This window comes from Fukomys damarensis, unplaced genomic scaffold (assembly GCF_012274545.1).
Source record: "Fukomys damarensis isolate Sample0158 unplaced genomic scaffold, DMR_v1.0_HiC HiC_scaffold_25, whole genome shotgun sequence".
Taxonomy (NCBI): Eukaryota; Metazoa; Chordata; class Mammalia; order Rodentia; family Bathyergidae; genus Fukomys; species Fukomys damarensis.
In genome coordinates this window covers 20,504,690-20,529,525 of record NW_022900937.1, presented here as the reverse complement: position 1 = coordinate 20,529,525, position 24,836 = coordinate 20,504,690, and the positions used below count along the sequence as shown (strand labels likewise).

The 24,836-nt window shown below is 52.6% G+C and overlaps 1 long non-coding RNA gene across 3 annotated transcripts; it reads right to left on the bottom strand.

Moving 5' to 3' along the window:
- Positions 1 to 855: 855 nt before the first annotated feature.
- LOC104864551 lies at positions 856 to 24,753 on the bottom strand. 3 transcript variants are annotated; one of them, XR_780939.1, is made up of 5 exons: positions 24,689 to 24,753; positions 12,961 to 13,146; positions 8,749 to 8,822; positions 5,689 to 6,764; positions 856 to 5,303 (listed from the first exon to the last, which is right to left on the bottom strand). It is a non-coding gene; the product is annotated as an uncharacterized LOC104864551 (long non-coding RNA). The 3 variants fall into 3 exon arrangements; XR_780941.2 differs by lacking the exons at positions 8,749 to 8,822; positions 12,961 to 13,146; positions 24,689 to 24,753 and having other exon boundaries at positions 856 to 4,983; positions 5,206 to 5,303; positions 5,689 to 7,924; XR_780938.2 differs by lacking the exons at positions 8,749 to 8,822; positions 12,961 to 13,146; positions 24,689 to 24,753 and adding an exon at positions 7,585 to 7,924 and having other exon boundaries at positions 5,689 to 7,440.
- Between the last annotated feature and the right edge of the window lie 83 nt (positions 24,754 to 24,836).

Below are 24,836 nucleotides of genomic sequence, written 5' to 3'. Positions count from 1 at the left end.
CAAAACTAGAAAATAGCATTACATCAAACTAAGGAAACAGAATAAAGCAACAACCTGCAGATTAGAAGAAAATATTGGCAAAACCAGAAGCGATTAGAACGCACAATACAGAAGGAAGGAACTCAAATGACTGAATAGTAAGAAAACAAATAACTGCATTAAAAACCAGTGAAAAGCCGGGCATGGTGACACACGCCTGTAATCCCAGCACTCAGGAGGCTGAGGCAGGAGGATCTCTGTGAGTTCGAGACCATCCTGGGCTACACAGTGAGTTCTAGAGTAGTCTGAACTACATAGTGAGACCCTGTCTCAAAAACACACACACACACAAAAACACAAAAACAAAAAACAGTGAAGAACTGGACAGACATTGCTCACAAGGAGACACACAAATGTTCAACAGGTATATGGAAACAGGCTAGTAGTCAAATGCAAATTAAAACCACTCTGAGTAGTCAGGCATCTTGGTACATGCCTGTAATCCCAGCACAGGAAGCTGAGACAGGAGGATCGTCATGAATTTGAGGCCAGCCTGGGCTCCATAATGAGTTCAAAACCAGCCTGAACTACACAGCGAGATCCTGTCTCAAAAACAACAACAAAAACAAAAACAAAGATAACAAGTGTCAACAAGAATATAAAGAAAAGGGCTCTTTGCACACTCCTAGTGGTATGTAAATTACACAGCCATTGTGGAAAACAGTATAGACATTTCCTCAAAAAATTAAAAATAGAGGGCTGGGGATTTAGCTCAATGGTGCTGCTGACTACCTCTCAAGTGCAAGGTCCCGAGTTCAATCCCCAATACAAAAAAAAAATTAAAAATAGAACTATCATATGATCCAGCAAGCCCGTTTCTGAGAATCCACCCAAAGGAAATGAAATCTGTATGTCAAAATGACATCTGCACTCCCATGTTGATTGGAGCTTTATCCAAAATAACCAACATATGAAATCAGCGTTAATGTCACTCAATAGACAATGTGTACACACACCGTGGAATACTACGCAGCCTCCAAAAGCATTTTCTGTCGTTGTGACATGCCAGAGCCCAGAGGACACTACACCAAGGCATAAAAACAAATGCTGTGTGTCCTCGCTCTTCTGCTGAAACAAATAAAAAGGATTGATTTTTTTAAAAAAACAAAACAGAGCAGAAGGGTGGTTACCAGGTGGCAGGGTGCGGGATGCAGAGGATGGTAAGGAGGAGGAAGGGAGAGGAGAAGGGAAGAGAGAAAAACGGAAAGAAAAGGGACAGAACCCAGTCCTTCCTCCTGATTCCCATGAGTCCAAGCCCTCCACGGCCACAGCCAGAGAAACCTTTCTGTGGCACACACAAACGTCTCTTTCCTGCATAAGATCTTGCAGGGGTGCTCACAGCCTTGAGGAATGACTTCTGGCTCTTGGTGTGGCCTGCCCAGCACCCCTGTGCCCTGTGGCCAGCACCGCCTCCCTCCAGCGTGCCCTCCTACCATTTGCCCTCTGCTGTGCTGGGCACCGCAGGGTGAACACTGCCCACCCCGGCTGCCCGGGGAACCTGTGCTCTGGGCATCTCTGCACCCGGGAAGGGGAGCGTCCAGGCTGCTCCCTCCCTGCACTCCCCAGGCAGGCGAGCTGGCCCCATTTGCTTCTTAAATTCTACTCCTCTCTTGATAGACCTGTTCTCCAAAGGCCAGCCACCTTCACCAAGGAGTTCAGTCCGTAAATCCAGCAAGAGCAGGACCCATCTCTTAAGTCCCAACAGTTCGGAGCAGGATGAACAATAACAAGGCCTCGAGGTGCGCTGTCAAAGGGCCAGGCGGAGCCCGGGCCTCCCCTCTCCCTCGGGGATCCTGCTTCTTGGCAGAGGTCACAAATGCATCTCCAAAGTACTGCATTCCCTGGGCTGTTGTAATTGGATTTTCAGCTTTCTAGAACAGCCCTTCCTGTGTTATGTCTGCAGTTTGTGGGATCTGATAAGAGACTCGCTTAGAAGTTCAAACGGGACCGAACTTTGTAAACAGCTTCATGGAGCAGCCCGGTTTACACCGGGAGGCAATCCATGGTAGCCAGTGATGAGGTTTCAGTCAGACATGAGGCAGGAATCCCAGCTGCACATCTGAGGACAGCAGGCAAATTACTTCACTCCCCCCGGCCCTCGTTTCCTTAGCTGTGCAAGGAGGATTGGCACAGCGCTGGCCTCTGGGCAGGGACACATGACGCAGTGCATTAAGGACTGTGCAGGGGTATGTGCTCAGCTGACGTGAGCGGCAGGGGTCATTCTAACTGAAAGCTGCAGTGTGGGCAGAGCTGGGTGTTTAATCAGTACAGACTGGAAGGAATTGGGGGAGGATAAGTGGAAAACCAGACTCTGCAGGCGTGGCGGGGTTCAGGACTTTGGGAGGGTCAGGTTCTCCTGGTCTGTCAGGGTGGGTCCTAAATGCCACAAGTGTCCTAGGAAGGGACAGGTGGAGGGAGACCTGACTTCTGGACTCAGAGGGGTTTGAGGACGCTGTCTTGAAGACAGGACTGGTGCTGGCAGTGGCTGGGACACGTAGAAGCGGACTCTCCCGGGAGCTGGATGCTGATTTCAGCGGTAGCACTGACTCCAGACGTGTGGCCTGCAAGATTGTGAGAAGGCACCTTTCTGTCCTCGAAGAGGGAGCAGGAGGCCTCAGATGCAGCCGCAGCAGGGTGCGTCTAAGTGCTGGGATAGAATCCTGCAGAAATCTGCATAGTTTGTGAATCTATAGAAAGCTCAGCCTCAATCTACAGGTGAAAGGTGACGGCCCATTCACAGGTGAAAGGTCTGTTTTACAGGAGAAAGGCCCGGGCTCGGCCTATTATATCTGTACGATTTAGGAATTTAGAAGTGAGTGGCCCGGAAGGGAAAAAAAAAAAACATTGTAACCTTGGGTAACTTTGAGGGTGTCCGGAAACTCCAGCTTTCTTAAAAGTGCAATTGTAAAATCCTGCTTTTCCTCAGTTCCTTTCTACCTTTGTTTCTTGTGGTGGGGGGGTTGCTGGGAAGCCTGGGGCCCTCGTGTCGCCATGCAAATGAGAGGTTCATCTCTCGTGCAGGCCTCACTATGCCCAGATGACCTGTGCCAGCAGCCCCACCTTCTGCCGAGGCCCTGACCCTCCAAATTCAAAGTGGGTTCCAGAATCACCCCGATCCTTGTTAGAAATGCAGAATTTACCTTGGGCCCTACAGGTCATTTGGCGACCAGAGGTAGAGGCCAGCTGTAACTTGTTTGGCCATCAGCCTAAGAAGACGTTGGCATCTTTTACAGAGAATACGTTGACTACCAACTACCATGTCCTGCAAAGCTGAAAATATTTATGAGGCGGCCCTTTGCAGTGAAAGTTCGCCAATGCCGCTCTAGGAATGTGGACATGTCACATCTCTGTTTCTCTCCCTCCTCCACTCCAAATACCTCTCCATGCCACAGGGACCCTAGGGCTTTCTGCCTTGGCCTGGCTGTGTCCACGCCCACAGCCTGCCCCGTTCACCTGCCTTTCCCTCCTTGACTCGGGGCTGTGTCTCGTCGCAGATAGCCCTGGAAGAGGGCTTTCATCTTTGCAGCTTTTCCCCCTAACACCCGACTCCCCTGTGAAATGCAAATTAATTAGTGTCTAATTACTCACTCTGTCAGGCTCCCGTCGAACTCAGTTGTCATCAGCTGAGAACACAGCCCTAAAGGGGAGCAGGGTGGTTCTGGGGAGGCAGCAGCCCCTCCCCGTGTCCTCGGGCTTTGTCAGGCAGGTCTCAGCAGCCGGTCCAGAAACTCCCATCGGCCCAATGGCGCTGGTCCCCCCACCCACAGTGCACCGCTTCTGAGAAGCAGCTGTGCCCAGGGCCGCAGCCTGGGCTTGGAGGAGCCTGTGTGAGCACCAGGAGCCCCGCCCTGCGTCCCGGCCACAGCGGTGGTGGGGAAATGACGACCGCGACCAGGACAGGGGCGGCTTTGAACTTGAATGCAACCTACCATGCGGTGGAGGAGGGAGCTCACGTGACCTGCAAGTCACACAGGCGCAGCACCACACAGGAGGAAGAGCGCACAGGGCTGAAGGCCACCGACTACTGGGACGGCCCAGGGCCTGGCCTCTCCAAGCTTCCATTTCCCCCTCTAAGAACTAAAGTCCCTGTGAGTCTCCTTTAACATAGTTGATCACTTGTTCTTGTCCTCTGTGACATGAACTGGGCACTGAAAATGTTCTCCTTCCAGAACACCTGGGAGGAAATTGGCTGCCAGGCCTCAAAGAGGCCCCCTTCAGGGCTCATCCCACCAGCTCAAGGGCGGAGAAAACATCAGGGCTGGCTTCTCGGAGCCCCGCAGAGAAAGCAGAAAAGGTGACAGGTGGATCTGTGAGCCGGCCAGGTCTCGGCACGGATGGACAGGTCTGGGGACGTCCTGGAAGGAAGGCTGTGCGGGGGTGGGGGCACCAGGCAGGTAGGGGTGGCCAGGCTGAGGCCAGAGGAGGAGGGCTCTCGGGAGCAGGCAAAGCCTGGTGACACACAGTGGCCCTGCCCCAAGATGGCAGGAGCATCAGGCACAGAGTGAGGTGGTGGAGGGGCAGCCCTTGGCCGTTCAGTGACAACCCAGCTAGTGTGTCCCAGTGTGGCTCCTGAGACACAGCCCTGGGAGGGAGGGAGAGCCTTTCCCATACCTGGCCCAGCTCCTACCCCACGGGGATGGCTGCCCACACATGGCTTCCCTCCCACCATCTGAGCGCCTGCCAGGATTTCCTCCTCCTGTCCTCCTCTGGCCTGCTCTGCCCCTGCCCAGGAAGGCTGCCCAGGTCTAGGAAGAGTTCAAACCCAGCTCTGACTCCTAGGCTCTGCCCTAGGCACCCCCTGGTCCCTCCCTGCCAGCTCCAGCCCTACGTTTCACCCACTTACTAGCTCAGCCATGTTTGGGTCAAGTCTGGGGCCATCTCATGCCACCGCGGAGTGGGCAGGACAGGATATGACTGGGATGGGTCTCTCAGGAGGGCTTGAGGCTGAGAAGGCAGAGGACACGTGGGCATACACTCCTGGCCCCGTAAGCTCGAAAGTGGGCGCTCTTGCAAAGGACTCCAAGGGATGGGGAGATTGCTTTAGCTGTGAGACACCAGGGGTTTCCTGAAAGGGGTGACATTTGACCCCCACACACACACACCCCTGGAGGGAGTTAGGGCACAAGCTCAGGGCCACAGAGCACTTAATGGTGCATTCACAAGTACCTTTAGGAGCTGGGGGCTGGGAGGAGATGACAGACACCTTCTGATGAAGGACGTTGAAGAGCCAGTATCAAGTCAGAGAAGAGTATGGAGCAGGGAGACTGGTGACCAGAAGTTAGAAAATAAACCCCTAAAACACCAGCTGTGGTGGCGTACATCTGTAATTCCAGCTACTGGGGAAGCTGAGGCAGGATGACCTTGAGTTCAAAGCCAGCCTGGGCAGTTCAGCAAAATCCTGTCTCAAAATTAGAGCTTAAGACGGGCAGGGATGCCGTTCAGGGAGGCACTGGGTTCAAATACCTGGAGAAGGGCAACTTGAACATAGTGGCCAGAGAACCCCCAGGAGGGACAGCTCAGGGACAGGTCCCAGGGTCTGCAGAGCCCAGCCTGCCCCTCAGCCCTCAGCCCTCTAGGGAACTCACAAGCCCGCACTGGGCCACACCACAGTGGGAGCCAGCCCTCTGCACCCAGCCCAGGGGACTTTACCTGTACAGGAAGTCGCCCGTTACTGCACACAGCCACTGTGGGCTTGTCTGTTACCGCAGCAAAGCGGGGCCATCCTGACTAATGCCAAGCCCACGTTGTACTCTGCTCCCTCCTAGCCTGCCCGGCACCTCTGCCCTTCCCAGCCCTCCCACGCTACCTGCTTCTCTGCTGCCTCAGACTCCTGGAGCCTCGTCTCCACTCACCGTGTTATTATTCAACCCGACTTTACCATTTTCCCAGAGAATGGGGCCCGGGAGCCTCATTTACCGAGCGCCTGGGCTAGAGCTGGGCCCAGTACCTCCTTGGGTCCCCGCTGGACGTGTGGGAACTGAACCCAGAGGCCACACGGGTGAGCAGACCACGTTAGATCCCCTGCGCGCCCATCCTGCCTTTGTTCTTCCTACCTTCTCTTCATCCTGCCTCAGGGATCCAACCTAGGGGAGGAGAAAGCTGTGACGGAGAGACGGAAAATATTCCCGGTATTGTTCTAAGGCCCCAGCCTGTGGTTGTGGAGGGAGGCGGAGGGGGGCTGGGGGCTGGGGAGAGAGGTTAACAAGATTAAAAAAGCCATAATGAGACCGCAGCGCAAACCCTGCAATTATGCTCCCAAATTTAATCAAAACAGCTTCCCGCACTGGGCCTGGAACACATCTAACAGACCCCGCCAGGTTCTGCCTCCCAGGCCTAGCGCTTGAGACACCACGGAGCCCAAGTCTTGGTGCTGGTGTGCAGGGCCCAAGGGCGGGGTGGCTCCGCCTGCCCTGGGTCCCCTCGGTCTCCGCCTTCCCTTGGGGCCCAGGCTGAATCTCTGCTGTCAGCTCCCTGACCTTCGGCCTTCCGGTGAACCATGACCTTCTGGGCCTCCAGTGAGCAGCCAGTCTGGGATTTCTCAGCCTCTATGATCCCGTGAGCCAGTACCTGACAACAGATCTCTCCTCGTCTCTCTCCTATTGGTTGTTTCTCCAGGGAACATTGGCTAACACAGCTGCTCACCCCACTGTGGACCCCCACAGGAGCAGAAGCTTTCCCGCAACTGTGTCCAACCACTGCGACACCGCTCCCTGCAGCTGTCCAGCCTGAGTAATAGAGACCCACTGTCAGAGAATGGAAATATTTCCCAATCCAGCATAGGAAGAGATGTGGCTGTGGTCCCAGGTCAGGAAACCTGAGCTCAACCGACCGCTCAATCAAAACCTCGAGCAAGGGCGGGGGATTTGGCTCAGGGGTTCTGCCGCCCACCCTGCAAGCATAAGGGCCTGAGTTTGATCCCCAGTACCACCCCCAAATGTGTTCTTGCCTGGTGTAGTGGTGCAGCCTTAGGAGGCTGAGGCAGGAGGATTGCCATGAGTTCAAGGCCAGCCTGACTATATATCCAGACCCTGTCACAAAACAACAAAAAAATGCATTCTCTCCAGCCAATCCCAGACATATGTGGCGCAAGCTCAGGGCAAGTCCTGGGCGTCCGAGCCTCACCCATCCTTCCCCCTGCAGGAGCAGAGCCTGGGGTGGCAGCATAGGGATGCCTGGCCAGCCCTGCTCCGGGGAGTGTCCTCTGGCCACAAGGTCTGCCCCTGACCAGCACGGGAATGCTGGTAGTGCCAGGAACTACCATCCAGACCCCTCACCTCATTTATCTGGACCACAACTGCTGCTTGGGGAGCCTGTGATCTGTGGTCAGGGAGGGGCCCTGCTCAGCATGCAGGGGCCTGGTGCCATCACTGGCCCTGCTGCTGTTCCTCGGCTGTTGTACCACTAAATTCGGAAAACAGAATCAAGCCAAACTCTGGATGTGGCCACTTATTCTTCATGGCTCCACCAGCCAGGCAGGGGCACAGCTGGGATTCGGTGCCAAGACCCAGCGTGCCCCTCACATCCTGAGAAGGCAACAGCACTGACCTCCTCCAGGAACTTCGGGGAGTTTGGTTCACCCCATTGCTTTTTGAGTACAGACGTTTCCTTCAACATCTGCTTCCGGGCCTGGCGTACAGGCTGAGGGGCTGTTCTAGAAGCAAATGTCTTTGAGCAAGGAATCAGGTCAAGGGCTTTGGACTGCGGCTTGCTCTGTTCCTGCTTTCCTCTGTGACTTTGGGCAGGCTGTGCTGTGGCATAGCCTCGGTCTCTTCATCTGTAAAATGGGCACACAAAACTCGGCCTCTCTTCTCAGTTTGTAGGGAAGGCTCAGACAAGAAGAAGCCTTTCTTCCTTCCTTTTTTCTTTCTTTTACTTTCTTTCTTTTGAGACAGGGTCTCAGTACATAGTCCAGGGTAGTCTTGAACTCACTATGTAGCCCACACTGGCCTGAAATTTTTGGTGATCCTCCTGCCTCAGCCTCCCAAGCGCTGGAAATCACAGGCTTGCACCACCTCGGGAGCTTGTCATTCTTCATAGAGAAGGAATTTCACAGACCAAAGGACAGAACAATTTCAGGAACTCTTAGTAGGTGCTGGGCACTGAGCTAAGGGCTACGAGTTAGATTCTTGTGGGTCTCTGTGGTACACAGCTTCTCACTTGGGGTTCACCATTCAGTTGGGATGAGGCCTCCTGGAGAGGACCCGGGGGAGCCACACCACTGCAAAGGGGGAACATGCAGTCACTATGCAAGCATGAAATGCGTGGAAATTGAAGGACTTTTCAGATGTAGCACAAAGAGTTCAGAGGAGGAGATATTTGGCCTGGGTTTTGAAGGATACATAGGAGTTTTCAGGAAAGGAAAATAAAGTCTTTTAAAACAAAGGATGTTGCATAGGTAAGGCAGGTAGAAGTCAAACAGCTGGAGGAACCACATAGGGTCTCAGCCCTGGGAAGGAGTCACAGTGGATATGGCAGAACGCAGCAGTAATTTACCAGCTGTGCAACTCTGAACAAGTTATTTGACCTTTCTGAGCTTCTGTTAGAGGAAACCTGCTATGCCTGACTCACAGGGTTGGGTCGTTTGGTTTAGATGAGGTAAATGGGGAAGAACTTTGAACCCATTGTTTGTGTTTCATCTTTACAACCAGGGAGCTGAGCTGGATGCCAATGCTATCTCATTTTTGGAAACTTGAGAGGTAAAACACTCACTTGCTCAAGGGCACACAATAAATCCAAGATTCAAACCCCAAAGGCTCCTTCCAGATCTTGCATTTTTTAACAACCTGTTAGATAAACACAAAAATCTTAAATAAAATGTCAGTGAGTCAAGACAACTTTGAAAACATGAATGGTCTGTGACCGAGTATTGTTTATTCCAGGAAGGCGGATATGATCCAGTATTAGTAAATCTGTCAATAGAAGATACCATATTGATACATTAAAGGAGATACCGTAGGATTTTGGCTTTGTTTAGCTTTGCTTTTTGGGACAGGATCTCACTAAGCAGTCCAAACTGGTCTTGAACTCACTATGTAGCCCAGGCTGACCTCGAACTCATAGCGATCCTCCTGCCTCAGCCTCTGGACTGCGAGGATTACACGGGCACGCACTGTCACACCTGGTTTAGGACTACTTTAAAAAATCAGATAAAGATCTACATAAAGATCTCATTTAAGACATTCTAAGTAAACTAAAAATAAGGGACTGTCCTACCTAGGTTTAAAAAAAACCTGTTTGGCCAGGTAAGTGGTTCCACTGCCTGCCTCGCAAGCACAAGGACCAGTTTGATCCCCGGTACTAAAAAAAAGTTAAAAAAATTTTTCCCAAATCAAGCAGTCAATATGACTGCAAGTATTACTTCAAAATCAGGAAAAAGGAAATGATCTGTATAATATTCTGTTATTTAACTTATTTAGTATTGTTCTGTGAGCCTAAAAACACAAGAAAACATAGACAGATATGAGGCTTGGAAGAAAGAGATGCAGTTATCAGATGATATAATTATCTACCTAAAAAAATTCTCCAAACAATCAAAACTTATTAGAACTAATAATACTCAAACGTCTAAATGAAAGATGAATATTTTTCAATTATTTTCCCCTATGTGCCAACAAGAACCAGTAACAGCACAACATTTTGGGAAGGAAGTTCTCCATTGACAACAGAAACACTGTAAATGTGAATTACCTCAACAATGAATGTGTGGGACAATGTTAAAAAATTGGAGAGTCAGGTATGGGGGTGACTGCCTGTAATCCCAGCACTCGGGAGGCTGAGGCAGGAGGATTGCTGTGAGTATGAGGCCAGCCTGAACTACATAGCAAGACTCTCCCTCATAAAAGAAAAAAGATAGCTCAGTGGTGGCATCGCCTGACTCGCAAGCACAAGGACCTGAGCTCCATCCCTGGTACCAAAAAGAAAAGAAAAAGAAAAAGTATGATCGTAGCATAAGAAGTATGAGATAGGTAACGGAAGTGGGGAAAAATAACCTAAAAGTAGAGTTGGGGATATTGTGCCCACGTGTAAGTAAAACCAGTGGAAATAAGGTGAAAATTCACAGCAACAAGGAAAGGAAACATTACTGATTAACTGGGGTGGGGCAATTGGTTAGCTATTTAGAAAATTAAATAACTTCAGCAATCTTCACTTCATACTCAATGCCAGAATAAATTACAGAGGATTAAAGAGTTAAGCATAAAAAGCAAAGCCATAACAATCTAACAGAAAACAAAGGTAAATATTTACCAGCTCATATAATGAGGCAGACCAAAGACCTACAATGAGAAAAGACATAAAAACAAAGAAAATAAGGATTTGACTAAAAGAAAATTGAAATCTTCCAAACTCTCAGAAATGTTGTAAACAAAACTAAAAAGGCTCATCCCAAACTTGAAAGCATTTGTAATAAATAAGACAGAGAGATTGATTTTAATATATAATTTCATCCAAACTGATAAGGAAACAACTGAAATACTGACTGATAAGGAAACAACTAAAAACAGAATAGTCAGGGAAAATTTACAGGGGAAACACAAATGAATAACCATCAAAATATAAATAATTAAAAATGTGCCATAAATATATTTTAAAATCTTGCTTAAATTACTAAATCAAAACAGTTCAAACTGATATTGCTCTATATGGACAAACGGACCCATCACACAGTCATATATTAGAAAGCAATTTGGTCTTACCTTTTAGGAACCCCCAAAAAGGGCCAGATGTGGTCACCCACACCTCTAATCCCAGCACACCGGAGGCTGAGACAGGAAGGTTGTAAGCTTGAGGCAGATCTGAGCTACATAGTAAGACCCTGTCTGGAGAAAAAAAACACCCCAAAAGTTCCTCTGACACAGTGAATCCCTTCCTAGGAATCTAATCCAAAGAAATTATCTGGGCTGGGGATTTAGCTCAGTGGCACTGTGCCTGCCTTGCAAGCACAAGGTCCAGAAAAAAAAAAAAAAAAAGAAAAAGAATTTATCAGATTTCAGAGTATAGACTGGTGCATGCAAAGCTGTGCTTGTCACAGACTTACTTTTTACAAAAAAGTAAGATCAGTACAATGTTGCCTGAGAATGGCACAGTCGTCTCACGTAATGCTCCTAGAGACTATTCAAACGTGTGCTAAGAGCAAATGTACAATCAAGTATTTAGTGAAGAAAATGCACTTTATATACAGTAAGATTTTAAACTTTCTCATCTTTACACAAAACTAATACTTTAAGGATCATAGAGAGCTCCTTACCACCACCATTGTACCTGTCTATATTTTTCAGATGTTGAACAATAAAGATAATCTTTTTATTTATTTATTTTTTAGGCCTACAAGATTACACCCTGGCCTGAAATGAAACCAAGTGTTAAGAGATAAGAAGGCATTGTGACAAGCCGGCAGTCCTCTGCGGCTTGTGCTATTTCCCTGGAAACCTCCTGGTGAGGGGACAAGTATCTAGGAGAGGCCCTTCGGAGTCGTCCCTCACGCGGGTCAGAAGCCGCTTGGCTGCTGAGCCCAGTTGGCCAACTGGGCTGCACCCCTGCATCTCCCTGCTCTGTGGAAGCAACGCTGCTCTGCTGTTACCGTTATCTTTTCAGAAAAAGACAGGGATCTCACGCACACAGGGCTCCCATGAGCAGGCAGCGGGGGCCAGCGCCCCAGCCCTTTGGACTGACCGTGGCCCTCGCTGCAGATGGCTTTCACCCATGCCCCTTCCCACTGGGCAGTCAAGCCCCTGCCCCCCGGGATCTGTGCACCCTTCTTTGCTTCACCCCCTGCCCCTGGCTGGGGCCTCCTAACATTTCCTGCTCAGTGAGACGGGACAGCTAGACCAGGGCGGGCCGGTGCCTACCTTGGAGCCCACATAGGGGAATCCTTGTGGTCTAGCCGTGCCTGCCTGCTCTACCTGTCTGGCACTCAGCCAGCCCGGCCTCCTGGGGACCCACCCTGTGGATGACCCCAAGCAGAACAACCCCTGGCACAAAGAGAGCAGGGAGCAGGGCACAGACGACAGCTACTCTGGCTCCTGCTCTCGAACCAGGGCAGCCCTCGGGGTCACCCGGGCTCCAATCCCACCGAAGCCTGACAGCCATGGGCTCGGAAGTGGCCAGCCTTGCTCCCAAATCAACAGTCCTTTAAAAGTAAGGGCCAAGAGCAGCGAAAAGGGCGGGGGGCTTCACAATGTCTCTGGGCCAAGTGGGAGGAAGAGGAGAGGAAAACAGTTGTTCAAATAAGAGGCAGAACCATGAGGGAGGAAGAGGGGGAAGCAGGCCATTTGCACGTCCCAGAAGCAAGATAACAAAGTCACAAGGAAGGGTGTCCGCCATGTGCTCACCTAGTGCACACCTGCTGTCTCAAAAGTGGGAATAAGAGGGCCGGGGATTTAGTTCAGTGGTGCTGCTGCCTGCCTCGCAAATGCAAGGACCTGAGTTTGACCCCGAGTTCAATCGCGGGTACCAAAAAAGTGGGAATAAGAGCCAGGCGTGTAATCCCAACACTCAGGAGGCTGAGGCAAGAGGATCGAGGTCTGCCTAGGCTATACAGTGAGACCCTGTCTCGAAAAACCAAAAAAGAAAAAGAGTAATTCCAGGTGCCACGGCAGGTGGGGTGTACTGGTTTCCCCATTGCCTTGTCAGCTTCCAGAGGTCTCATTTCAGACCGTTTCTGGCTCACTTGGGAGACAGGAAGTTGATCATTCTTCCTCCTGCATGATGCCTATCTTTGAGCTTTCACCAGGGCCCACCAGGCACGGGTCAGTCTCGCAAAGAATTGAGATGACTAAGACAAGACAGAGCAAAGAATGCCCTGGGCAGAGGCCGGCCAGGGAGCCTGGGGGCAGAGGGCCCCGGCCAGGCCCTGCTCAGGGCTGCAGGCTTGAGGCTTAGAGACTCGGGAGATAAAAGAGCTGGTATTTGCTCAACACTTACTGTGTGCTGCTTCTTGTGGGCTTCAGGGGATTCTTGCAAGTGTTATCTTTAATCCCATGGCACCACCCCTATAGCCACTCGGCTCCATGCGTTGCAGATAAGAGATCCCATCGCTAGTCCTGGACCCCACAGGCGGTCGGGGCCACAGACCTGCAGCTGCGGCAGCCTTACCCCAGAGTCTGGCTCCTAGTGGAGGAGAGAGCAGGTGAGTGCCACGCCGGGCCGTGCGCTATTTGGCTTGAGTGAGGCTGTTTCAAACACTGGAAATTTTTACAGAAACCGAGCTCCTGAAGCAGAGCACTGAAAAAGCTGGCCCCAAGGAGCGCTGGTTCCACGCGCTCATGGCGGGCCAGAGCTTGGTGGGGCTGGAACCTTTACTTGGTACTCTTGTTGGCTGCTGGCTCCAACTCTGTGTTGGGGCCACGTCATCCTTTGATTCTTTTATCTTTGGCTGTACTGGGGGTGGAACCAGGGTCTTCACCCTGAGCTACTCCCAGACCTTTTTTGCTTTTTATTTTGAGACAGGATCTTTCCCAGTTGCCCAGGTGGGGCTCAAATTTAAATCCTCCTGCCTCAGCTTCCCAGAATGCAGCCATCACAGGTGTGGTGCCACCACACCTGGCTTCCACCACACCTGGGTCCCACGTTGTTCTTGCATACAGCTGCCCTCTAGACTCTTGCAAGGACTGTACCTGTGAGACCAGACTTGGGGCGTGTCCTGACTCCACCCAGTCCCAGGGGAAGCTAGGGAATGAAGACCTCCCCATGGGGGGCTCTGGGTCAGGGTCCCTGTACTTCCTTCTCCCCGCCTCCTCTCTTCCTGTCTTCCCTTCTCCCTCTCTGTCCTCCCAGTGCTCCCCTGCTAGCTCACACTGGGCTCTGTATGCAAGCACACTTAACACCAGCATGCGCACACAGGAGTGCCCACCTCCCTGTGGGCACAGACCTGCAGGAGCACAGTCTCTGGGGGATTGGAAGTGTTTGCTGTCTCTGGGACCCAGGCAGAGACCTGGTGAGCTGGGAGGGGCACAGAAAGTGGGGGACGAGAATCCACGCCCCACGGCTCTCCTGCCCCTGCTCTGAGCGCTCTGCTATGTCCGTGATGATCCAGGACATGAAAGCAGGCCCCACAGTGCCAGCCAAAAGCCACTGTTATGATCTCTTCGGGTTTATACCTGGGCCTGGGATTTATGGACTGGGAATGTCAAGGAAATGGTGAGCTGTGTGGGGCCCCTCTTGGGGGCTGCCATGAGGCCAGGCACAGTGGATTTATGGGAGGAGGCCCTGGAATTGGCAATTGGAGACCCAGCGACTGGCACACACGGGGGTAGGGGTGGCATGGGGACACAGCCCGGCAGGCACAAGGTTCTGGCTTCTGCCCTGCACTGTGGAGCCGAGGATGGGGCTGCTGTGTGGCGTTGCCCACCTCTCTGGGCTCCACGTCCCCAGCCGTGAGGTGGATGCACTGCCCAGCTAGCATACACTGGTCACACGAAGTCTGCGACACTGAGGACCAGCATTTGTGCACAAAACACCCAGGGATGATTTATTGGATTACAGGCTTGCTTCTGTGTTTCCTGTCTGCGTTGGCTGGCGCTCAGCTTGGCCCTTAAGGACAGTGGTGGTGACATGAAGGTGCTGGGGTCAGCAGGTAAACGAAAGTGACTCTCCCCGAGGGACGGTGTGTTTTCCGTGGGATCGCACAGAGCCACTTCCAGGATGGGCATGTCTGCCCTGATATTTGGTTCTGAGGTTTAAGCTTAACTTGGCACAGTGGTATCAACATCCAGCGGATTTTTTTTTTCTCCAAGTAGGCTTCTGTCATTTTCAAGGCAAAGGAGTGCTTGAATTCCTAAGGTGCAAAGAAATCTATCACCTATGAAGTATCCTCATAACAATGGATTACATAAACCTACTTTACAGCTGGGTGTGGTTGGCAGTGCACGCCTGTGATCCCAGCACTCTGGGATCTGAAACAGGAGGATCAAAATTTCGAGACTAGCTTGGGCAATTTAGTGACTTAGTGAGAATTTGCCTCAAAATAAATGATTGAAAACATGCTGGGGGAGCTGGGGATTTAGCTCAGTGCGCCACACCTGCCTGGTAAGCGCAAGGTCCTAAATTCGATTCCCAGTACCAAAAAAAAAAAAGTTCTGGGGATATGGTAGAGAGCCCCTGGGCTCAATCCCAAGTACCACAAGGAAGGACAAGGAGGAGGAGGAAGAGGAGAAGAGGAGGACGAGGAGGCCCCAGTCCCACAGCCCCAGTGCAGAGGTGTTAGCAGAAGGTAAATCATACACAGACTCTCCTATGTCAGCCCTCTAATGATCCAACAAGACATGAAGCTCTTCCTAAACCAGGGATGGAAGTCAGGGACGGGATCGGAAGAAAGTGGCCAATCCGGAGGCCATTGGTCACCTGTTTTGCAGCCTGCATCCTGGGCATTAGTTTGTGTTTAGAAATCTCCATATCTGGATCCAGGTGCGGTGGTACCCACACACCTGTGATCCCAGCACATCAGAGGCTGAGGCAGGAGGATCACCTTGAGCTCTAGGCCAGCCTGAACTACATAGCAAGACCCTGTCTAAAAAGAGAAAAAAAGAAAAGAAGAAAGAAAGAAATTAAAAAAGAGAGAGAAAGAAACCTCCATATCTGGAGAGGGCCCTGACTGGAGGCTGACTCTCAGGCAACTCTCTGGGCTTGGGACACTCACCCTCCCACTCAGGAGCTGTGTGACCTTGGGCAAGTGACTTAATCTCTCTGGTTTTCCTCTCATTTGTAAAATAAGGAATTTGGCTGATCATTTTATTCAGGACTCCAACATCATGAGTCTAAAGCAGAGGTCAGCATTTGTCTGGAAAAGGCCAGAGAGCACATTTTTCTCAGCATTATGGTCCTCATATCTTGTCTCTGTCACAACTACTTCACTCTGGCGCAAAATGCAACGGGTGGGTGTGACTGTGTCCTATGAAGCAGCACAAATAAAAAGGCTACAATCAGAGTCTGTTTGACTCAGCTATATCTCTCCTGGGCATGTTTCCAAGAGTTAAAGACATTGCACTGTGGTGACACATGCACACCCAGGGCCACAGCAGTGTAATTCACAACAGCTACACACTGGAAACAGCCTACGTGCCCATCAAATGGATAAAGAAAATGTCGTGTGTGCCCACAATGGAATATTACACAGCCATAAAAGGGCAAACTCCTGCCATTTACAGGAACACGATGGAACTTGAGAACATAATGTTAAGTGAACCAAGTCAGACATAGAAAGTTCAGTGTCACGTGGTTCTTTGTACATGAGAAACCAATAACACAAATAAATGTAAGAGGGAAATGAAGGTTGAAAACAAGGACTAGGAGATGGTGAAAGAGGTGAGGGTCCAGCTCCCCAAAAGAAATGTAATTATTATGTATTACAAACAAACACTAATAAAAATTACATTGCCATATATTACTGCGTTTGTGTATTATAATGGATACGGCAGGGAGCTGGACTTGCCTGATGGGGGAGATGGGGATGCCGGAGACTACACGTGCAACACAGTGTCGGACAGGAACAAGGGTCCCTGGCCTGTGCTGGCCCCGAGCCCTCCTCCCCGCCCAGGGTCAGCCACAGCCCCTCCCAGGCCTCTCCGCCCAGCACCAGGGTTCTGGTCACACATCTACCGTGTGTGACCTTGCCTCATTACCTCCGTGTCCAGCTGCAGCTGCAGCCCCAGGGTCTCCGTGGGGCCTGAGGTGACCCCACAGAGCACATGATGATCTGGGGCTGTGCCTCCCGGATCCTTACAATTAGCTGGTTACTGTACTTATTTTTAAATGAGGCAAGATTAGGCCCGCCCAACAATGTCTTCGTGAGGGTTATAAACCACTCCCTTCTTGGGCCAAATAGAGACCCACACAATGCCAAGCAGACTGTAGGAATCCAGCCTGTCTTTGACCCCACAGCTGGAGGCCTTGTGCAGTAAGCTACCCTAACAACCTTACATAGAGGCCTCAGGCCTGTGCCTAGCATCAGGGATTGCTGCTGACCTTGACACACTAGAGCTCATAGACCCATCTGGAGATGTCAGTGGACTCAGCTGCAGGCCATCACTGCCATTTGGAGCACACTCCCTATGTCACCAGAAATCTGGATTTTCACATGAAATCTGCAGTTTGTAAATGTTGACAAGGGACTCTCTTTTTTTTTTTTTTTTTTTTGGCACTATGGCGGCCCACACAGGACAAATCTGTGGGCTGAGTGATTTTGCCATCTGACTGGCTCGAAATTTCTCTGATGCAGGCATGCGACAACAAGGAAGTGACTTGTTCCAGGTGAAACCCAGAGCAGTGACAAGTCTTCCAGCCTTCCCTGGTCTGGCGGTGGCACACAGCGCTTCCCTTTCGCAAGTCAGCAGGGATCGCACAACCTCCCAGCCTGGCCCTGTCCCCGGCTGATCTTTTTACCAAATGTCGCAGCAGTTTGCAGGAAGCCCGGGCTCTGGATGCAGCCAGGATGAGCAGGCACTTGCCAGAGAGCTGTAAACGGGACTCTGATTAATGAATTCCTTAATGGCTGGGTCTGGTGCAGAGTGTCACCCCCGGCAGACATGCCAGGCAGAGTTGGCCAGGCCTCAGGAAGATCTGCGTAGCTCTGGGTCCCAGCCAGTCGGTGTGCACAGGACCCCAGGGGGTGACGTGATTGATCTTCTGGTGGAAATAGACCTGGCCGGCCTCCACTGTGACCTCAGCCACTTGGAAATGCCTGCATCTGAACTCAAACACGCAGCCAGGGCTTCTCCCCTTCTCCTGCAGGTGCTTTGTTTAGTGCTGCGTGCTTAGTGCTTAGTGCTTAGTGGGCAGCAGGGGCCAGACACAAACCTGCCCAGGATTCCTGAGGATCTGGGGAGCAAAGAGACCAGGGAAGGCTGTACTGCTACACAGTGACCTGTGCCCCTGTCCGGACCTCACTGGACCCTGTGTCCTCTGCTGTGAAATGAAAGGCCTGGAGCTTGAATAACTTTGCCCTTGCCGCCGATCAATCGTATCAGATCAGAGCAGCAGGTGTGGAGAGGGTCACAGCCAGGTGCCCAAGGCGGACCTGCTGCTGCCAGCTCCAATGTCCACTTTCCTCACCACCGAGCTGGGACCCTGCAGCCTTTCTCAGCAAGGACTCGGGAGCCACTGCTGATCCGTCATGACAGCAAGTGTACCCAGATTGATCTGCCGCCTGTGGGCTATTTTTCTTTCCTGCTTTGCTCTGAGAGTGATAGCCCGTGTGATGGAAAGAGCACTGTGTGGGGAGTCAGGAGGTTGGGTTTGCTGAGGGGCTCTGTGCTCAGCTGGCTGGGCCTTGCTCAGCTCCTCCAAGGCCTCTCCTGCTCCTTGCTAGGGCCTGGAAGAGGGGAGTCTTCATCATCACAGACCCGGGTGGGTGTGTGGCCAGCACCGTGCATAGCTCGCAATAGCCTCCTGTCACCTGCACCACTGCACAGATGAGGAGACTGAGGCACAGCAAGGTGACGTAAAAAGCTTATGTTCAAGCCAGGTGTGGTGGCTATAATTCCAGTACTTGGGAGGATGAAGCAGGAGGATTACCTCAAGGTCAAGTTCAGCCTGGGCTACTTAGTGAGACCCTGTCTCAAAAATACCAAAAGGAAAAAGCAAAGCCCAAGTTCATACCTTCAATGAGTGTCCCAGCTAAGAGCCGGTGGGGGAGTGACAGATCAAATGCATCCAGGCTCTGCTGCTGCCCCCAAAGAGGAAGCCCAGTTGGATCAGAGGAGGCACCACCCCGTCAACTGACAACTGTCCCGAGTGAGCCACTTGTTACACAGCAGTAGCTCACTGATGCACACTCTCACTCAAAAGCCCCGCTCTGAAGGGTGGATAAGCAAGGGAGTCTCTGGAGCCAGACAGCCTGGGTTCAGACCCCAGGTCTCCCCTTGACATGCTGTAGTTTTAGCCAGGTCACTTTCACTGTGTTCTGCTTTCCCATCTGTAGAGTGAAGAGTGAGGAGACAGTAATGTGTGGCTGTGCACTGGCTGTGGTGAGCAATGAGTGAGCCACAGATATACAAGATGTGCCTGGCACAGCACCTGACACCAAGTGCTCATCACAGTTTCCCTAAAGAAGGTTCCATCCCCCTGCACTCAGCATGTTTATCAGCAAAGCAACCGGGACAGACAGGTCAGTAGCCATAGCCATCAGCTGCCTCTTCCGCTCTCCACCCCTCAGAAAGAGCGAATGCACTGGAAGGAGCCCCAGGGGACACCTGAGGGAGCAGAGAAAGAGCAGCCCTGAGCCAGCTCCCCATTCCCAGCCGGGACTGTGCCCCACTGGCTTCTCCATGGACAGCGCTGCCCAGTCTGATCTTTACAAGGGTCCCCAGCTGGGCCTGCTGGTGCACACCTGGAATCACAGGGAGACTGAGGCTGGGAGGCTGAGGCAGGAGGATCAAGGCTAGCCTGGGCTACATAGCAAGACCCTGTCTCAGAAAGAACAGTCAATCAATAACGGGAACATTTCACTGCCTCACGAGGGGGTCACTCTCCATCTTTCTCCATGGTCCTTTGCTCCTGTCACCCTTCATCCCTGTCCCTCTGTCTGCAGCAGGATGACCCCCTTTCCTTCTTCTGTGGGGGCAAAAGCAAGCAAAGGAGCCTGGGATTTGCTGAGCATCTACTGCGAGCTGGGAGCCATACAAGCTCTCTCTTTAACTAATGCTGCAACCCCGAAAGGGACACCAATTACCCAGCGTCACAGCACGGGCAGCAGGCCCCTTGCAGCAAGGGTGCCTGAGCTGGGACTCATTTAGTAGAGGTTGGAGCTGGAACTGGAATCCCAGCCCTTCAACTTGGGGGTGCGGTTACTTCCTAGGCCCCTCCCGGCATGGCCCCCAGAGCCCTGGCGGATGTGCAAACCACCCAGTGGAAAGTGCGTTACTGAGCCGAGGAGGGGCCCCCGGGGCGGCTTCCTAATCAACCCAAACCCCAGGAGGAGCAGGAGAGTTTCCCAGCATCCTCTGCGGCTCATTACCAGCCTCTCTTTTTCCATCACCCTCACCCAGAGCTCCCTGCACAGCCTGGAAAGTGGGGGCTGGGGCTGTCACAGCCACGCCCCTCTGGGAGGCTGCGTGGGAGGCCACTCTGGAGGACAGGGGCCCCCCAGCTCCTCGTGGGCTGCTCCCAGGCCCTCAGCACAGACTTGCTGCGTTCCTCACAGGAGCACTGTGTGGTCCTCCTGCGTCTCTCTGTCGTTCACAGGGTGCCGCCTTCTGTCCTAGGATGGACACCTGCTATCCTCACCAAGTGCCCTCAAGCTTGGCCTGGGGGAGTCTCAGGACTTCCCACGCAGGACTGGAGACCTCGGGAAAGTCCCTGGCTGCCCACGGCTAGCAACCCCTGCAGCCAGGTAGGATTTGGGCTGGGCACCCTCCGTACCAGGGGCTGGTGGGCAGAAAGGGGTTCGTCCAGAAGAGGGGACCTAGATTATGTCCACGTCTTTTAAGGAGGAAAATGAAGTGCAGAGAGGTGAGGTTAGTTCCCTAAAAGCTACAACACAGGTGTCACAGTAGTACACACCTGTAGTCCCAGCTCCTCAGGAGGCTAAGGCAGAAGGATCACTTGAGCCCAACCTGGGTAACATAATCAGACTCAGAAAGAAAGAACATGGGGCATAGGAAAGAAAAGAAAAAAAAAAACAGATGCCCTACTGTTGTCCAGTCTAGAAGCCTTTGCGTGTAAGTATGTATGTGTGCATTAGGGACTGAAAACCCCCATTTTGTATTTCTAATTTTGAGACAGGGTCTTGCTAAATTGCTTAAGTGATGAGGAGTGCGCTGGAACTCGTGATTCTCCTGCCTCAGCCTCTCAGGGTGCTGGAATTACAGCATCAGCGTGGCAGGAAGCTCTTATACTTGAAGCTCTCAGGCTAGCACAATCTTGGCATGAACTCTGACGGCGCCTGGGTGGAACTCATGTGCTCAGTGACTCTTGCTGGGGACAGCACCCAAGAGACCCATCTGTCCTCCTGCCTGGGAGGGGGTGAGGTGGGAAGCAAGGAACAGAGGCATTGGGTTGCCAGGGCCCGGGGAAGCCTGAAGGAGCCAGAAGCAGAGCCCGGCCAGGCAGGGGCGGCCCTGGAGGAGGCACCAGCTGGAGAAATAGGAGGCTACGGTTAGAGACAGACTGGTGGGCCAGGTCTGCCAGCTGCACAGGGACTTGGAGAAGCCCTCCCAAGGAGGAGCCCTGCCGCCCCACACTGCTTGCTCTGGAACAGCGACAGAGGCCTCCTCCCAGGAGTCCTCCCGGGTTCCTGCCACTGCCTGCCCAAGGGCCCTCATCTCAGTCAGGGCAAGGAAGCCGCGGGCCATCCTCAACCAGAAGACAGGCCACGCAACTCCCTCATCATCACAGCAAGTGATGGGCAGCACTAGGATTCAACCCAGGTCTGCTGGATGCCAAACCCCACCCTCCTCCCTCTCCTCCGAGATTCTTAGAAATGTCCCCCACCTGCTGCCTGGCTCTGGCCTGGCAGTAGCTCTTCCTCCATTGTCCCCTGGTGTTCAGACCTGACCGCCACTGAGCCTTGCGACTTCTGCATAAGTCTACTCTGCACACCTCTCTGTGTGGGCAATGAACATTTTTTTTGAGACAAGTTCTCTCCATGTATCCAAGCCGGCCTCTAACATGTGGCAATCCACCTGCCTCAGCCTCCCAAGTGCTAGGATTACCAGTGTGTGCCACCACGAACAGCTAGCAGTGAGCATTTATTGGGTTTCTATTGGACACTGGGCTCTGTGGTTCCCCCAGCCACTCACACTGGGCAGCTGATACCCCTGCCCTCGAGGTCCCCCCTGAGTCCTGCTCCTCTGTCCTCATGGTGGTGCAGAGAGGCAATGTCTTCCATCTGCATTTTGTGGATGAAGAAAATAAGGGCTGAGAGCGCTGAGATCCCTTAGAGTGTGTCCCACGTTCACGCCGAGGCCCTTGGCCGGGAGCACAATGGTGCGGGACACTGTCACAGGGTGGGGACCTCCTAGCACCTGTCCATTTCGAAGAGCTGAAGACCCTGGGTGGAGCCAAGTGAGGGAGAGGTTAAGAAATGCAAGAAAGCTGGGTGTGGTGACTCGTGCCTGTGATCTCAGCGTCTAAGAAGCTGAGGCAGGAGGACTGCCTGTTCAAGGCCAGCCTGGGCAGCTCAGGGACTTAGCAAGACCCTTTCTCGAGAAATAAAGATAAAAAAGGTCTGGGCATGTAGCTCGGTGCACAGGCCCTGGGTTCAATTCCCCAGTACTGAAAGAAGAAAGGGGAGAAGAAGGCGGCGGGGTGGGACCCAAACATTGGGCAGAGAGATATGTTTTGGAATGCACAGTAGTACAGCCTTTCAGCTGAGCGTCATAGCTCATGCCTGTAAACTGGGGAGGCTGAGGCAGGAGGATCACTGAGAATTCCAGGCCAGCCTAGACTAGACAGACTCTTTCTCAAAAAACAACAACAATAATAATGATGATGATTTTTTTAAAAAAGAAAGAAGCCTCCTGATGCAGCTGATTTCCACTCCACCCCCCAGGACAAGCAGTGGCTGGGACTTGGTGACCAACATCAGCCTACTGCCCTGGAGGAAGGGGGCCCTCTCCAGTGAGAGGCAGCACCCTATTTAGACCAAGCAAAGGGCAGCTCGGCTCAGAGACTGCCGTGCTCCCTCTTGGCACTTCAATCAAATGCCTTTCAAATGGCTTTGCCTGATGTCAAACATCTAATCGGAGGCATTTATTGGCCTGACATCCAATTTCCTGCAATGCATCATGGGGAACTGACAATCCGTTCTCAGGGGCAGGGACTTGGCCATAATGGAGCTGGGAGAGCCACCTCAATACTGGTTCTGGCACCAGGTGAGGGAGTGGGCCCACAGAGCAGAGGGAGGGACAGACAGACTCTGGATGGACAAGATGAGGCTATGCCCCTCTCCACCCTGCGCCAGCCGGAGCAGCTGCTCTAATTTCCTTTATGCCTTTTAGTCATTGTCACAGGGGAAGGGTGGGATACCAGTCCGGGAAGACCCCCGGAAACAGAACTGCTCAGGAGTGGGTGCTGGCAGGAAGCGAAGGGGGTCACCCTGCGCCCCGGTGTCTCCCTGCCTCTGCCTGGGAGGCTCATGGTAGGGAGGAGCAGGCCAGTATCAGCAGGGATCCAGGATGAGTGGTGACCCCTCTCACCTGGCCGCCGTCCCCGTATCTATCCATTCGCAGGCACAGTCCTGAAGCAGCCCTGTTTCTGTCTTGCTCCAGGCCTCGTGGGATGGTTCTGGGCTGGGAAGTCAGCTATGGCACGCAGCAGGAGACCCCGAAGCCTTCCCGGGACAGCCTGGCCAACTCTAGCCATGCCAGGCCCTGTATCTTCCAGGGCAGGGCCAAGCACAAAGCAGGCACCTAGCCATGTGTCCTACGCTGCCCGAGAGGTCACAGAGCACAGGGCTGAGGCCAAGGTCAGAGGGTGCAGCTGGAGCTCAGGAGGGGGCCTTGAATGCCGACTAATCACAGGATAACAGAGGGGCTGCAGGAGCGCTGGGCTGGGCGTAAAAAGCCCAGGCAGTCGGTGAAGGATTAGTCTTATCTCCCTGGCCTTCCTCCCTGGACCCGGGCCTGGAGGCTGCAGCCCTGTCAGCAGCCTCCAGAGACAGGAAGGGAGAGAGCATGCAGCTCCTTGGAACCCCGGGTGGCCCTTTATCCTGAGGCTGGCCCTGACCTTTCCCACGTGACAGGACAGCCACTCGGGCCTGGCTGCATCCTTCTCCTTCAAGACAAGAAATGGAAGATTACTCACCAAGCCCGGCCATTTATCACGGTCTGGGGACATTAATTTGACAGTGTGTCATTTTCCATTTGGTTTGGGCCCGGTGGAGGCTGCCCTCGAAACACCTTCAATTAAATGCGGCTAATAACACAGAGCTATTTTGAGCAAGGAGGGCCCCTGCCTGGGAGCGCAGTGTCGTGGGCGTGGAGGGGCTTTCTGCAGGGGTCACTGCAGACCGCCGTGGTCCCAGTGACAAGATGTAGGCAGGGAAGGTGTGGGCAGGACGGGAGGTGAGGCCGGGATGGGCTGCAGCCCTCCCCATAGACCGCAGCCTGGAAGCAGCACCCGCAGCTCTTGGAACCCTGCGGATTTGAGACTTGACTCCCTGCTGTGTGACTACAGGCAGATCCCTGAACAGCTCTGAGCCACGGTGTCCTCATCTCTAAAATAGAGCCAAGCATCCTTCACAGAATGCTGTGCTGAAGCCTATTATTCCAGGAGCTGGAACCAAACAGCACATGTCCAAGGTTGTGAGGTCACCAGGAAGAACTGGTCATAACCTTTATTTTCCAAATATTACATCTGGGGAAAGACCAGTAAGTCTTCAACTCCTAAGACTCAGAAAGTGCAGTGCTTTGGGACAAACTTGTGACCTACAGAGTCAGAAACATCTGGATCCCAGTCCCAGCCTGGCCCCCAACTACCTGTGTGACTCAGGGACATTTATTTAGTGTCTCTGCCTCCTGTCCTCAACTGGAAGATGACGATAATCCTGCCAACCCTTCCTGGGGATGGGAGAGGTTGAAACAGCGTGGCCCATGAAGAACCTAGCAGGTGGGAGGCGCTCAGATTGAGTCCGCTGACTTTCCTCTAGCCCTCAGCCCTGGTTCTAGAGAGCACCCCACTATTTCTCCGAGCCAGGCATTGGTGCACAGAGTCTCACCTAAGTCCGCACAATGCTGAGATGATCTCTGGTTTCTGTTGTCAAATGTGGTTCATGAATCAGGCATGGTGGCACACACTGGTAATGGCAGCACTTGGGAGGCTGAAGCAAGAGGATCGCCAGGAATTGGAGGCCAGCCTGGGCTCCA